Genomic DNA, 15,139 nt, shown 5'->3' with positions numbered 1-15,139 from the left:
AATTATAAAACAATGCAGAAAAATCTATTAATAACACTAATCATCACGACATCACCACTCACAGTAATTCATATCATTTACACAAAACCATCACACAAATCATCACACAAATCATCACACAGATCATTTACACAAAATCATCACACAAATCACCACACATGTCATTTACACAAAATCATCACGCAGATCACCACACATGACATCATACAAATCACCACACAGGTCTTTACAAAAATCACCACACAGGTTTTTACACAAATCACCACACAGGTCATAATACAAATTACCACACAGGTCTTTACACAAATCACCACACAGGTCACCAAACAGGTTTTTACACAAATCATCACATAGGTTTTCCATAGATCACCACACAGGTTATAATGCAAATCACCACACAGGTCTTTACACAAATCACCACACAGGTTGTCATATAATATTGTTTTCTCATCTCTCACAGCCTTAAAACAATAATAAATCATTTTTTGAATCATTGTTTTCTCAACTCAAAACCATCACCATAATTATACCTACATCTTTCAAACTCAAAGTTGACAAAACTGTTTTTTTTTTCTTTCCAAACTCATTTATTTTCCTCAACATCACATTGCACAACAATAGTAAACTACACACGCATATATATATCACATAAATAATATATCAAGATCCGTAGATCGACACATTTAAAAAATCCCACATGACTCAAATGTTATACACAGACTCTAATACGCTTTCTCACAAAAACATCAACAATAACATGATATATTGTATTCCCGTATAAAATATGTGCTCGAAATAATAATCCAATACAATCACAATTATTATTTGGATTAAATTCAGTTTACCCTCCTGAACTTTAGGCCTAAAATCAGACTGGTCCTTAAACTTTTTTTTTAATCAGACTGGTCCTTGTACTCTCAAACAACATCACCCAAGTCCAAAATTTGAATCCGGGTCCAAAAATGACGTCAGCTGCTGAGTTGGAGCCGATAAGGGGGCCCACACTTCAGTTTTTTAAATTCTCAAGGAGGGCAGAATGGACATTTCCTATTTAATATAATTTCTAATTTTTTTTCCTCTATACTCTCTCTCTCTCAGCGACCACTCTCTCTCTCTCTCTCTCTCTCTCTCTCTCTCTCTACCTCGTCCTTCCTCATTCAGTCGTGGACTAGATCAGAAATGACGGCATCATCCGAGAACGTCGAGTGGCCGCCATACTCATCCAGTTTCTACTTCGACGATAGTCGCGCCGCCGAGGCAACCGCCACGCCCGCGCTGTTGTCGCTCCCGCTGCCGCGCTGGTGCGCCGCCCAATCGCCGACGGGGCTGTTGCCTGACATTTACAGGTGGGCCCCACCCGCCAAAACGGTTCCGGTTTCTCCTCTCTCAATCTCTCTCTCTCTCTGTGTTTGAAATCAAAGCCCCCACTCCGAACTCTTTCCTCATCCTTCTTCTTCTTCCGAACTCCCACTCTCTCCTCCTCCTCCTCCTTCTTCTTCTTCCGAACTCCCACTCTCTCCTCCTCCTCCTCCTTCTTCTTCTTCATCCGAACTCATCAAATCCACCACACCAATTATGGTTGCACAATCACATCCCCTAGTTTACAGAACTAAGACAGGCTTCAATTTCCAACTTCCTGATCAACAATTCCAACTCTAATCCACCTAGTAGCTAACATTCAAGGAAGCACAACCAAATCTACCCAAAACCAAGGAAATTGGGGAGAAAGCCCCCAACTTTGAATCCCAGAAAACCTGAAATTGAGAAAACAAGAGAGACCCACAGGTTTCTTCTCCGGCGGACTGCTGCATGGCTTGGAGGAGGAAGCCGGACTGGCGGAGGGTTGTGCTTTGATTTCTTGTGTTGCGCAACAGATTTGGGGGTGTTGACATGGTCGGAGGAGGAGGAGGGAGGGCGTCGAAGTGTAGGGAGGTCCGGCGCGTGGATCGGCGAGGATTGGAGGAGAGCAGAGTAGGAGGAGGAGAAAGAGAAGGCAATGAGGACTTAGGATCGGATCGAGAGTTGGAGGATCTCATGGAGGATTTGGGATCGGATCGGAGACTTTGCAGCCTCCTCCATGAGGACTGCGCAGTGGAGAGAGAGAAAGGGGAGAGAGAGAGGGAGGGAGAGAGAGAGGACTGCGCAGTGGAGAGAGAGAAAGGGAGGGGGAGAGAGAGAGAATATAGAGAAAAAATAAAAATTATATTAAATAGGAAATGTCCATTCTGCCCTCCTTGAGAATTTAAAAAACTGAAGTGTGGGCCCCCTTGTCGGCTCCAACTCAGCAGCTGACGTCATTTTTGGACCCGGATTCAAATTTTGGACTTGGGTGATATTGTTTGAGAGTACAAGGACCAGTCTGATTAAAAAAAAAAGTTTAAGGACCAGTCTGATTTTAGGCCTAAAGTTCAGGGGGGTAAACTGAATTTAATCCTGATTATTTCATCCAATGTCACACCATCCAATATATATTCCACGTAAATATATATATGTGTAGTCATCCACACAGGAATAACTACTAATATCAACTATAGTTTTACAAATCAACTACTCGAAAATCATTTTATATCAAAACCAAGTTTTAACTTACCCATGAGCCGTTGTCGATCGAGTTCATATATTTTAAAAACAAATAATTTATTTTGACCGATATGATTTTGCATGCTACCAATAAATCTACAAAATTAAAACATAACTAATTTATCAACCGAAACACCGTGAGATTTACTCACCTCTAAATTCCCGCTGCATCTTCGTAACCGCTCAAACTATACGATCCCTGATCGTCCGCCAAATCAATCCGTCAATCATCTAATCAAATACGAACCTAACTTAGCCAATAACTCATAAACATACTTAAACAACAATCCAACGGTCGGATTCTAAATTATACGACAATCCGACGGTCGTTATTTCACAAATATACGAAGCCAACTGTCATATCTTCACCCGTGACCACACAAAGTTATCGAGACAGTTATACGATCAACATATCAAAACTATAAGTCGATTGGACTGCCCGATCCTCACGGATCACAAACCGAACGATCGAAATCGTAAAATTCATAACTTAATCATACGATCTCCAAAAATTACATGATGTATATCGAAATTATCGTATCGACATGTAGAACATAAAATTGGGCAGAAACTGCCCTTGGGGTGGCCGGAAAAGGCCGCCGTCAACCACCACCAATGGCGGCGAAACCAGGCTGCACCTCTTCGTTTCAATGTGGTGAACAACTTTCATAACTAGCTTGAGGTTAGAAAACAACATGAAGTGATCAAAAAGTACCTTGGAAGCTTCGATTTGGCCAGAAATTTTCCAGAATCCGGCGAGAGCTCCGATCAACGTAAAAACCTTCACTTCTGGCCGAGATTTTCAAGAAGCATGATCAGCAACTCGAGGCGAGCTCAAAGAGCTAAGGAACTTGAGCTATGGTTTTCCGGAATCAAGAGATATCGGCTTTGACTCATTTTTGAGATTGGATCGGGTTTTTGAGACACGATCTGGGTTTCTGTTTTTGGCAATTTGCTATTTCTGGCAATTTCAAAAAATGGAAAACCCTTTATACTAAAATGAAAATTTCTTCTAAAAATCATAACTAATTCATACGAACTCCGATTTTCTCGTTCCACATATGCACGGACTCATATCGACGAGCTCTACAACTTTCATGAAGGAAGTTTTCCCAAATTCAGTACATATAAAAAGTCGATTTTTCGTAAACTCTAAATAACGTTCGTTTTCGAAATAAAATTCATCCGAAACAATTCCACAACATCTCCAGGCTTTGTACTTGTGCTCACGACCACAAAATTATTTCAGAAAGGTCATCGGAAATTAATTTGAATTTTCGAGGTATTACAAGTACGCTGGCGTGATGTTCCGTACATTCATACCGAGAAAAGAAGTATTTCAGCCACTATGGAAGCAATGAAAGAACAATTGAGGAACAATGCTTGGAGACTCCAAGATTGAGGTGTGAGGCTGAAAAAGAGAGACAAGAAGCCGCCCAAAGGGAGGGAAGGATTAGGATTGAAACTGCTGAGATGAACAAACATTTTGCCGCACAAATGGAGGAGTTTAAGAAGCAGCAAGAGGCAACTATGGAAAAGAATGCAAGGAAGGTGAAGGAACTAGCAATACTTCAAATTGGTAGATGAATGAAAGAAGCTGGTTTTTCTGGGATTGAAACGGCACCACAAGTAGATAGCAACCAAATGACACAGCTTGCAACAGTCCAACCACACTGCAATAGACCTGCGATTCCAACCGCACCTATCAAGGATGTGTATCGACCCGAAATGCCTCAAACTGTGCCAGATTCGCAGGTCAACTGAAAGGGTTAGTTTCACCTACCATTATCTAGTTTGATGGTTATGTTTTTGCCTACTTTAAGTTAGTTCTCAAAGTATTTTGATGAAAATTATTCTTGGACAAGGATTATGTTGTTAAAGGGAAAAAATCTTAGTGATATTCCACCTTAAACAACAATGTATTCTAGAAAACTGTTGTTTTTTTGTAATCCAAGAATTTACCTTGATATGAAATGTATTTTTCTAGAATTGTAAAGAACATCTTGCCATGAATGTAAAGTTTTAATATTTTCGATTCAGTTGTGGATTTATTCATTTTATTGTAAATATTTGAAGTATATTTATTGTAGAAAATTAAAAATATTATTATGTTCAGGTTGTAGATTAATTAGTAATTTTTTTTTTTTTTGACAAAATACTGTTTACTCCCTATACTTATAGGGAGTCGACGTTTCAGTCCCTGACCTTCCAATTTCACCTAAAAACTCCCTAAACTCTCCAATTTCACCCAATTGGTCATTGTCGTCAATTTTCCGTCAAAATCTCCATTATTTTGCTGACGTGGCATTTCTTTCACACCAAAATGTCTATTTTACCCTCACTTTTTTTAATATTTATTTATTTTTTTCTCTCTCTCTTTTTTTTTGGGTAAAATCTTTATATGGTACCTGAACTATCACGAAATGCACTTTTTTGTACCTACAAATTTTTAGGGAGTCTAGTGGTACCTGTATTATCCCTCCGTTAGCCATTTTAGTACTTCTGTCAATTATTCCGTTAAAGTATAGGTAAAATCGTAAAACACCTATTTTTCATATTTCTTTTACAAATTTTTGATTAAACTAAATTAAAATAAATTAGACTAGGTTAAAAGAAAGACGTAGAATTGAATTTAGTGAATATCTAGATTTACCTACCATCTCTATTGATTAATCCTATTAATTGTTCGAGAAAAAAGTTATCTCCAAATTACTGAATTAGTATATATTAAATTTTCATAAAATAAAAAAAAAAACTAAATAAAAATAAAAATATAACGGAATAATGGACGGAGGGATAGTACAGGTACCACTGGACTCCCTGAAAATTTATAAGTACCAAAAAGTGTATTTCATGATAGTTCAGGTACTATATGAGGATTTTACCTTTTTTTTTTTCCTTTATTTCTTTTTAACTATTCTTCTTCCAGCTCTCTCCCCTTCTCTGTTTATCTCCGTCTTCTTCTTCTAAAAACAAACCCAGCTCTCTCTCCATCTCCACACCTTCAATAAAGAAGAGAAAGATTCAAAACTCAAAAAAACAAAAAGGAGTGGAGAGAGCCGAGACGCCGTTGTTTTTACACAAGATCCACCTCCAGATCCTTCGTTGTTTTTACACAAAAAGACCAATTCAGGAGAATAACAAGAAAGAATAACAAGAAACCCAGAAAGCCCAGACGCCATGAATGACTTCTCAGGTCTCTTAAGCTCCGATTACCGCTTCAAGCCCTCCGACAAATTGGCCCCAATGTCTTCATCTTCTTCTTCAAACCCCCAGCTTTCGATCTCGGATCCACCGGACCCTTATCTCTCCTTCTTGATCTGCCTATTTTCTTTTCCAGAAATATCGACAGGGATAGATTCATAGATATAGGTGTTGGGCTGGAAATCAGATCAATAAGAACGCAATCACCGTCTCTGACAATCACACCATCTCTGCATCCGTCAAGTTACTTGGGCGGGAAAACCTCTCGGGTAGGATTCAGGCAGGCCTCTGCCACAACTCAGTTGACTGAGCTGGACAGTGAGCCCAATATGGATGAGAATCGACGGTGCTTTCGACTTGGATTCCAGGTTATCCAGCAATTCCGAAGCTTTCCGAAGCTTTCAACTTGGATTCCATCTACGGTGGTGATGGGCCTACTGATTTCGCCTCCAAGGTCGCCTATTCCGGCCCGGTTTTCAACAAGTTGGTTTTCTCTGATGTGTTAGCTTGCTTATTTTGTTCAAATTTTGGTCTTGGAAAGAGAGGTTCATGTTGGTTGTGGATAGTTGTTTAATGGCAATTGGGATGTGTGGGATATGTGAACTGATGGTAGTGAGGAGGTGCAGATGTGCAGTTGAGGATCTGCAAGGGCAGAGAGAGCGTGTTGGAGACGACTGAAACGAGGTCGGAGGTGTGGTAAATTAGGTACAACTGGACAGAGAGCAAGAGGTCAAATGGGAGGGAGAGCAAATCGAATTGGAGAAAGCGAAGGTCGAATTAGAGAGGGATGAGGTTGAATTAGAGAGGGATGCGGTTGAATTAGAGAGAGAAGAGATCAGAGAGGAGAAAGAGAAGGCCGAAGAGCAGGGACACGGTGGAAGAAGAAGAGGTAAAAAGAAAACAGAAAGAGAGAAAAAAAATTTTGTCAATGAGGGTAAAAACCGTAAAATAGACATTTTGGTGTGAAAGGGATGCCACGTCAGTAAAATAACTGAGCTTTTGATGAAAAGTTGGCGGCAATGACCAATTGGGTGAAATTGGAGAGTTTAGGGAGTTTTTAGGTGAAATTGAAAGGTCAATGACTGAAACGTCAAGTATATGGAGTAAACAGTATGTTTTTTTTTTTTTTTTTTTTTTAAATGCTGTCATTTTTACACACTGAAATCAGTGCAAGTTAGATTATATAGATTTCACACGAAAATCTGTGTCAATAAGGTTATAGGTTTTGACACAGAAATCAGTGTGAAATAGAGTTTACATATTTGGCACAGAAATATGTGCATAATAGAGTTGTTCACAGAAATCCGTGTGAAATAGAGTTGTTCACATGGACTACGTTCCATTACAGTAATTTATATTTATGGAAAGATAGTGGGGCCCACGTCTAATATTCACACGGACAAAATAATCTGTGTGAGATGTATTACCCCCCTTCCAAACCACATGGTAACTCAATCTGTGCGTGTACTGTGGGCAAAAGTCATCACACACTGAAATCCGTGTGAGAAAGTCTCATTACCCACATATTTTAATCTGTGGGTAATTGTTGTTTTGCTAGTAGTGTCCTTTATCATAAGTCAATTATTTTTATTTTGGGTTCTCAAGAGTAAAAGCCCCACAAAATCTCGTCTTCTTTTTTGGCAAAGTATACATCTCTCGTCTGTAAAAAATACGGCGATTCTCTCGCTCTCTCTCTCTCACCTTACGCTCTGCTAGGGTTAGGGTTTCTGTGATTGAATTGTGCGGTGTGAGCTCTCTCTTCTCATGGCCGCTGCTATTGCTTCCATGACGGGTAAACTTGCGACAAGGTTGTCGCTTAAGGACAGCGAAGAGCCTGTGGATCTAGGCAATCTTCGGATTCCAGGAAAAGAATTTTAGGCTAGGAACTTTTACCGAGTTGGACGGCTGAATAGTAGTCGGGCGGTGACTCTGGATTCATTCCGTAGTGCTATCTGATCCATGTGGAGGCTCACGGGGACGGTGGAGGTGCAATCCCGTGCAGATCGCTTCTTGTTTACGTTCACTCTTGAACGGGATATTGCGAGGGTGAAGAAGGGTGGACCATGGGGTTTCCAGCGTGCCATGGTGCTGCTCAACGATTATGACGGTTTCTCGGATATATCTGCAGTCAAGTTGGACTTTGTGTGGATTTGGGTGGAAGTGCAAGGTCTGCCTCCGGGCATTTTGACTGAACCAACCGTTAAACTGGTTGGAGAAACCATTGGTGAGGTGCTACAGGTGGATAGGACGGCCTTGCGTCAAGGAACTGCACGAGTGCGTCTTGTTCTTCCTATCAATGAGCCGGTTCGCCTGAGTCGTCGGGTTAGGGTTTCCCCAGTGGATGTTCTAACCCTACAGTTTAGGTATGAAAGGTTGCTTGGGCGGTGCAGACAATGCTCAATGCTTAATCACGGGGGGGGGGGGGGGGGAGATGTCCTGTAGAGATGGAGGACGATGCGGCTTTGGCTGAGGGTTCTATTCGGCCTCAGTCGGCGGGTCCTTCTCTTCCAACGCTGGTTTTTAGGGCTAATGCCCAAATAACTGTTCATCCTGCTTTGCTTTCAGCTATCAAAGTACCTAATCTGCTGAAAAAGAGGAAGGTGCAAATCCGGACTTTACCGGAAGGAGAGGAGGCACCCATCTCGGAGGGTACCTCTACCGACCCCCAACTTGTTGGAGTGCGCAGGCCGAGGGAAGAAAAGTTACCGTCTGAGGGTAAGAGAGCGAAGCATAGTCTGGCGTTAGTTCCGGTGAGTCTTCAACCGGAAAACCTCTGGCTTGATGTTTCTTCTGAGGGTTTGGTTGAAGTACCTGTTTCCTCGGCCCCAAAGGTGTACAAGAAGAGAGGAAGGCCCCGTGGGAAGCGAAATACTCCTAGGTCTTCACTGGCGGCCTCTGCTTATGCTGGCTCCGAATCAGGAATGTCAGTTGCTTCTGAAGGAGGATCTGGAGGTCCACAGATGGTGGTGGCCTCGGAGCTCAAATCCATTTCCTGTTCTGGCTAGGAATAGGTGGCCTACAAACCTCGAGTAATAGCATTTCTATTGGTTGTTTGCGTCGTACACCAGGATGGTCTTAGGCGACAAGGATGGTCAAGGCAGGGCTTCTACTTTGGGTTTGTAGTGCTAGCAATTCACAGTTCTCTTTTGCTTGTCTTTTAGGGTTTAGTTTTTTGGTTAGTTGCAATAAGCATGGTTATGCAGACTTTTGTTAGTTTTCCCTTCTGTTTAAAGCTGAGTAGGTATTGTGTAATTTGGGGATCTCTTGATCTACCAAGATTGACCGAGTGTGGTCGTATGATTTTATATCAATGGATTCATTCCGTTACCCTAAAAAAAAAAAAAAAAAAAAAAAAGTAAGAGCCCCGCAGTGTTTTTATTCTTATATTTGAGATTTTCACTACGTAACCAAAAATCCTTGTGTTCTGTTTGAATTTTTGGTTTCTGACCAGTAAGGATTGAAACGTGCCACTACTACAAAACTGGGCTTAGCACACCATCCGTAATGGTGTCTATTGGGACAAAGGACACCAATGATTGGTGTGTATGGTAAATAGCCACGATTTACACACTATTATCATGTTGGTATTGAAGGCGTGACAAACGGACTTGGCTTCTCTACTATAATTTCTTTTTGCTAAGATCTGCTATAATTTGCTATTAAGCTGCCACATCAGCATCAGCCAATCCAACGGCTGATAATAAAGAGTTTACAAACTCACATTAGTGAACTTGAAGCACCAGATCGAGTCCTCTTCTTCTTCCCTTCTCACTCCCCTTCCTTCTCTGTAACTAAGTTTTTGATCAAATCAACTTGAATTTCATATTCCAAAGAGAAAAGGGTACACCATACCAGGCCACTTTTCTTCCTATTTGCTCTTATCATCAACTGAGATTATCATAAACAACACAGCAACCCAAATACCCTGAAATACAGATTTTGCAGCAGAGCAAAAAAACAATAAAAACCCAAATAATGCAAATTACTTTACAGCACTACTAACAATATGGCCTTGGAAATAGGAATGAAGCACACATTATGGCCTTGGAAATAGGAAGGAAGCACACATTGAAGAGAATCAAAGCCACGTTGAAACGAATAGCTCCAAGCAACAAACCCATCGCCACAAACATGTTTACGATTCTCAATCCGATAGCTTCTTTTCCTTTGATTATCATCATTCCCTCCTTCTCTTCTTCCTGCTCCATCTCCACCATTCCTGGGTTCTTACAGAGAAGGGAAGGGAAGGGAAGGGAAGAGGAGGACACGATATGGTGCTTCAAATCCACCAACGTGAGTTTGTAAACTCTTTATTATCAGCCGTTGGATTGGCTGATGCTAATGTGACAGCTTAATAGCAAATTATAGCAAATCATAGCAAAACGAAATTATAGTAGAGAAGCCAAGTCCGTGACAAATACCCAAGAAAGGAACTATTACAATTTTGGTGCCTACCTCATGTGGGTCCCATAGTATGATAACACACACTATTAAGTGCAATGGTGACTTATAAATTATTCTTGTAATGTAGTTTACAACCCCACACCAATTCTATTGGTGACTCAATATATTTCATTTAAAAAAATATATAAAAAATTATCACGGAAAACTTAATGATCTGAAGTGCTATCACCAATTGCAGAACGGTTTCTTGTAGGACTTAAGCCTGATGAATGGAGCTGCTTTCGCCTTTTCGCAGTATGTCATCTTGAGCCTCCTCAGAATCAAGATGTACGTACAGGTAAAAATTTGTATCACTGTGCTGAGATTTATACCATAAACTTATAAATTTCCATTTAAGCAATTCAACAGGACGACTATGATTTCCAAAAGGAAAGGAAAAAAAAATCATATTGGCAAGCACCACTTAAACAATAATCACCCACTTCAATACCATCACAGAAGAGTAGAAAAAGCTCTGCAAACTATAAGTAAAATCTTCCAGAATCAGTACCTTGATGGCTAATGCTTTGTCAAAGCTTTGAATGGCACTATCAGGTTCCCCAAAGTTTAACTGAGCTCTGCCAAGGGTAACCCATGCCTGAACAGATGTGAAACAGATGTGAAGAAAAGAAAAGATCACTTGGATGCTAGCATGTGAGTTATCTAATACTTTTATCCAGAATGTCATGTGAAATCATAATATATATTATTAATTACTAAAAATCAGCTAATTATTTATAGGTGTATGTTTATATGGACCATTAAGGGCAATGTCAATACTTTATTTTCTCAGCAAGACAATTTACTGCATGTAATAATATTAGGAAGGATACAAATCATTGTAAAGGGGAAAGCACAATTCAGGCTACCACAAATGACTGGAGCATGGTCGTGCAGAAGTCATAGAAAGCAAATAATGAAGGTAACCCATCAACAAGGTTTAAACCTCCCATTTTCAACAGTTATTAAGTATCTTAATTCTTTGTGGGGCTTGTACTCTAACAGGCAAAAGAAACAAATGCATGTTCAAACACAACGATAGTCCAGGTGTTATGGAGAATGATGTATCAAGCATAAGTAATGACCTTACCTGCACTTGCCGGAGTCCTCTGTCTCAAACATAATTCCAAACCTCATGCCAACATCCCGTATAAAGCCTTTTGGAATTTGACAAAAGGTATAAAATTCTGAAGGGCATGCCCTACATTTGAGTAGAAATAGGAGTACAGTCAAGTAAAGATAAACCAAAAGAATATTGTAACTATAACAAGGTGAAGAACATGCATCATTGATACGCTCAAAGCAAGCGCATAATTTAACCCTGAAAACATCGTTAGTAGTATAAGCAAATAGGGATCGTTCTATTCCGGGGATTGAGGGTACACCTGTCATTGTCAAAAACAAATAAAGAATTAAAATAATAAAGTAAAAAGTATTATGTACAAAAATAAAATAAAGAATAAAAATATATCCAAGTGAACATAAATAAGGGGGTTTTAAGATTTAGAATCAGAATTAAAATTAAATGAAATAAAGAAAATATAAAAACATATATACAAGGGTGGAACGCAAGGAACAAAGATCAAAACCACATCCATATGCAAGAAATCCAATTACAATTCCTATAGTTGATTTTCAATGTCATGAGAAAGGAGTTGATCATGTGAAACATTCGAAAGCAAATGAATTCCCATTTTTTACTTTTCAATGCTAATTAACCTAAGCGAAAGCACCTAGATTAATCCTATCAAACATGCAATCAAACCCTAGAAAGCTAGTCAATCATGTCATGTTTAACGCATTACACATAGAGAAAGGCTATCAACTCAAGTGTACAACTTAGTATGGAAAAGTCCACCTAATTGCAATCATCTTTAATTAAATTCGATCTTTGTACAAAACCTTTACTACTTTGATTCAAGTTTACACAAAACGAAAAGTCGATTTCATGTTCTTAAACCTAGCACCATTCATATCGAAACCTTAAGTGTTTGCAACCACATAAGATTAAAATACAAAAGTTATCTATAACGCAAATTTAATTAAACAAACCCACATAAGCAACTCTCGAATCACAATATATGAATCTGAAAATTCTCAATTAATCATAAAAATTCCAGAAATAATACTTTGTTCAAACATATATGTCAACTAGTTCATAACCAACGAAATTCAAAGCAAAGGTTACAAAGGAGAATCGGATTACACCGTGGATGAAGATGAGATGGATGATTCACGTTGTGGATTCTTGAAACTCGAAAGCAAGCTTCAAGGATGGCTATGGATGGACGTGCTCACGGCTTCTCTTCTTCTTCTTTGGCCTTGCTTGAACTCGTGGAGATGACTAAACTTGAAACTAGAGGATGAAGAGAAAAATGGAAAGGAAATGGAGAGACAAAGAAGATGGAATGGATGAAGGAATGTCTTTTGAGAGTGAGAGGAGAAGGTGTTTATATAGGGAAGAGAAAGAAGAGTGAAATTGGAAAAGATGGAGTAAATTATGGTAAGTAATGATGGAGAAAACATGATGATGGAAAGATGGAGTAAATTAGGGTGAGTAATGATGGAGAAAACATAATGATTACACCCTAAAACATGGAATTAGGTTTTTGGGTGATGATGATGGTGGATTTTCTGCTCATTTCTTACTTTAATTGAATCTCCATCACAACTTCGGATTTTGCCTTTGACCTCTTCATAAAAAATGTTTCTCCATGAATGTAGATCACCCTGGTAAAATTTCAGATCTTTTAGAACAGTATTTTGGCCGGAAATGCTTCCAGAATGCGTTCAGGTCCGATTTTCAGTTTTCGTCTTTTAGTCAGAACTTTGGACCGATCTTTTGAAGGCCTTCCACTTCTATCTGGATCTTGCACTCTTCATATGAAATGTTCCTTTGGGTGTCTAGAATGGATCTGGAAAGTTTCAGCTCATTTGAAGTTCATTTGGTCCGGCGGCCGCTCCTTCTTCCTTGCTTGGCTTGGTTTCTCCTAGCCGGAGTAGGAAAATGTGTAAAATTGACATTTTAGTACATTTCCATTTTTTCTCCACCATTTATAGGTAAGTGTGGACCTAATGCTCATTTCATCATCATCTACTCCAATGTACCTAAAAAATAGAAATTAAGTTAAAAATCGATTCGTTAAGGAATTAACTAAGCAAAATGTGAGGAATTAACTATTAAAATACCACATTAAAATGCTCCTATCAATCATCTTTCTTAATACCTCCTATTTAATTGATTCCTGCTTGAATCCAACAGTATTATCTGAATAGAGAGAGAAAAGGTAAGCCTGAGAATCAATTTGTCTTATGGTAGATTGATTTGCAATTACACGCATGACTTGACAAAGGATTTCCACTTGAACAGCTGAGGAGTAATAAAAGAGAAAAAGGAAATAGAGATTTGATAAATGGAAGACATAAGATTGGATGGTCACTTAATGAGATTAACAAATAAAAAGATGGGACTTGAGGAGAATGATATAAGGATAGCAAGATAAGTCAACCTGCCCTAAACCAGTTGGCAAAAGAGCGTAAGTAATCATTTTGCAATTGCTATCAAAATGAGATCATAACTAGAGGTATTAACTGTACTATAACATTAACCTTTGATAATATTATGCAACACACTCAAATTTTGCAGTGGCTTCTTCCCTAAATAAATCAAAACTTCGGTGATTGTAAAGCTCGGAAGCTCAAATATGTAGTAGCCTAAATCAGTTACATAATCACTTTGTTTTTGCCATATGAAATGAGATTATAACAACAGCCATTACACTAACCTCTGATTATATTTTGCGCCAGAGTCTGAAATGACTGTGGCTTATTCCCTGTAGAGATCAGCAACTTAGGGATTGAAAATCTAGAAAGCAAACACTACATTATGCTATGGAACTGAGCAAAAATGACAATAGCAATAGAAATTGAACTATTCATACACGATTTTGCGCGTTTCTCACAGAACTTCATGTCGTTTTCTGTAGAACTGAAACTAGGTTCAGGTTTCAGATCTCCGTCACCGAATAGCAAGACTAGAAATCCTACAGCAATAGTATGAACTAATCCTAAATTCAGCAGCAATTTTTATCAATCAAACTTGTTTCAACTTTCATTATCCTAAAGATCATGAAAAGGTCCATTATTTTTCTTTTGTTTTGACCAGTATGAAAAGCAACCCTAAAATTAACCCCAAAATTGAAGTTCTGCTTTCAAGAAAAGATGCAATGCAAGAGCCTAAAACCAAAATAAAGAAACAATCATGCACAAGAAAAGAAAAACCCAATACCCTAAAATTCCAAAAGAACTATTTGTTGTACCTTTGGTGCGAATATGAGATTTGACTGCGTATGAGTATGCAATTCTCGCCATTTTGATGGAGATGAAACGTAGATCACACAGAAACCACCCGAACTAAAAGACTAAATCCGATTATGTACAGCACAGGTGATCATCGGAAGATTACTGCTCTCTTCATGCTTCACACACAGAGAGAGAGAAACTCACCGAGAGAGAGATGTTGTTCTGCCCCGTAGAAAAAGAAAGATAAGAATTATAAGAAGATAAAATCATTATTGATTTTGTCTAAAATAATATTTTTTGACTTCTAAACGCATTTTTTTTTTGGTGAGTCTGGAACATTTTTGTTTTTTGATTTCATGGGTTAAATAAAAATAAAAATCAATTATAGAGACACCATTACAAAGATTGGTGAGACATGTTTTGGGCCCTGTCACTATTAGACTAAATGTGTGTAGGAAATGGTATCCAAAGCCCACTTTTGTTGTAGTGTGTGCCTATCAATCCCTTTTTTTCAGAAAACACGTTATGTTCTTGTATTTTCACCGAGAAAGTTGAAACACTAGGGTAAGATTTACCTAGCTACCCATAAAAAATGTGGTAGAGAAGTTGC

The 15,139-nt window shown here is 38.9% G+C and overlaps 1 long non-coding RNA gene across 13 annotated transcripts; it reads right to left on the bottom strand.

Moving 5' to 3' along the window:
• Positions 1–10,214: 10,214 nt before the first annotated feature.
• On the bottom strand, positions 10,215–14,830 carry LOC133745179 (uncharacterized). 13 transcript variants are annotated; one of them, XR_009863508.1, is made up of 7 exons: positions 14,547–14,828; positions 14,169–14,288; positions 14,013–14,060; positions 13,455–13,495; positions 11,318–11,428; positions 10,739–10,825; positions 10,215–10,546 (listed from the first exon to the last, which is right to left on the bottom strand). It is a non-coding gene; the product is annotated as an uncharacterized LOC133745179 (long non-coding RNA). The 13 variants fall into 13 exon arrangements; XR_009863506.1 differs by having other exon boundaries at positions 14,013–14,092; positions 14,169–14,270; XR_009863507.1 differs by having other exon boundaries at positions 14,169–14,270; positions 14,547–14,825.
• Between the last annotated feature and the right edge of the window lie 309 nt (positions 14,831–15,139).

The sequence above is a fragment of the Rosa rugosa genome, chromosome 4 (genome assembly GCF_958449725.1).
Source record: "Rosa rugosa chromosome 4, drRosRugo1.1, whole genome shotgun sequence".
Classification (NCBI taxonomy): domain Eukaryota; kingdom Viridiplantae; phylum Streptophyta; class Magnoliopsida; order Rosales; family Rosaceae; genus Rosa; species Rosa rugosa.
Note: the sequence above shows the minus strand (reverse complement) of the source record. Positions and strands in the feature narration are given on the sequence as shown.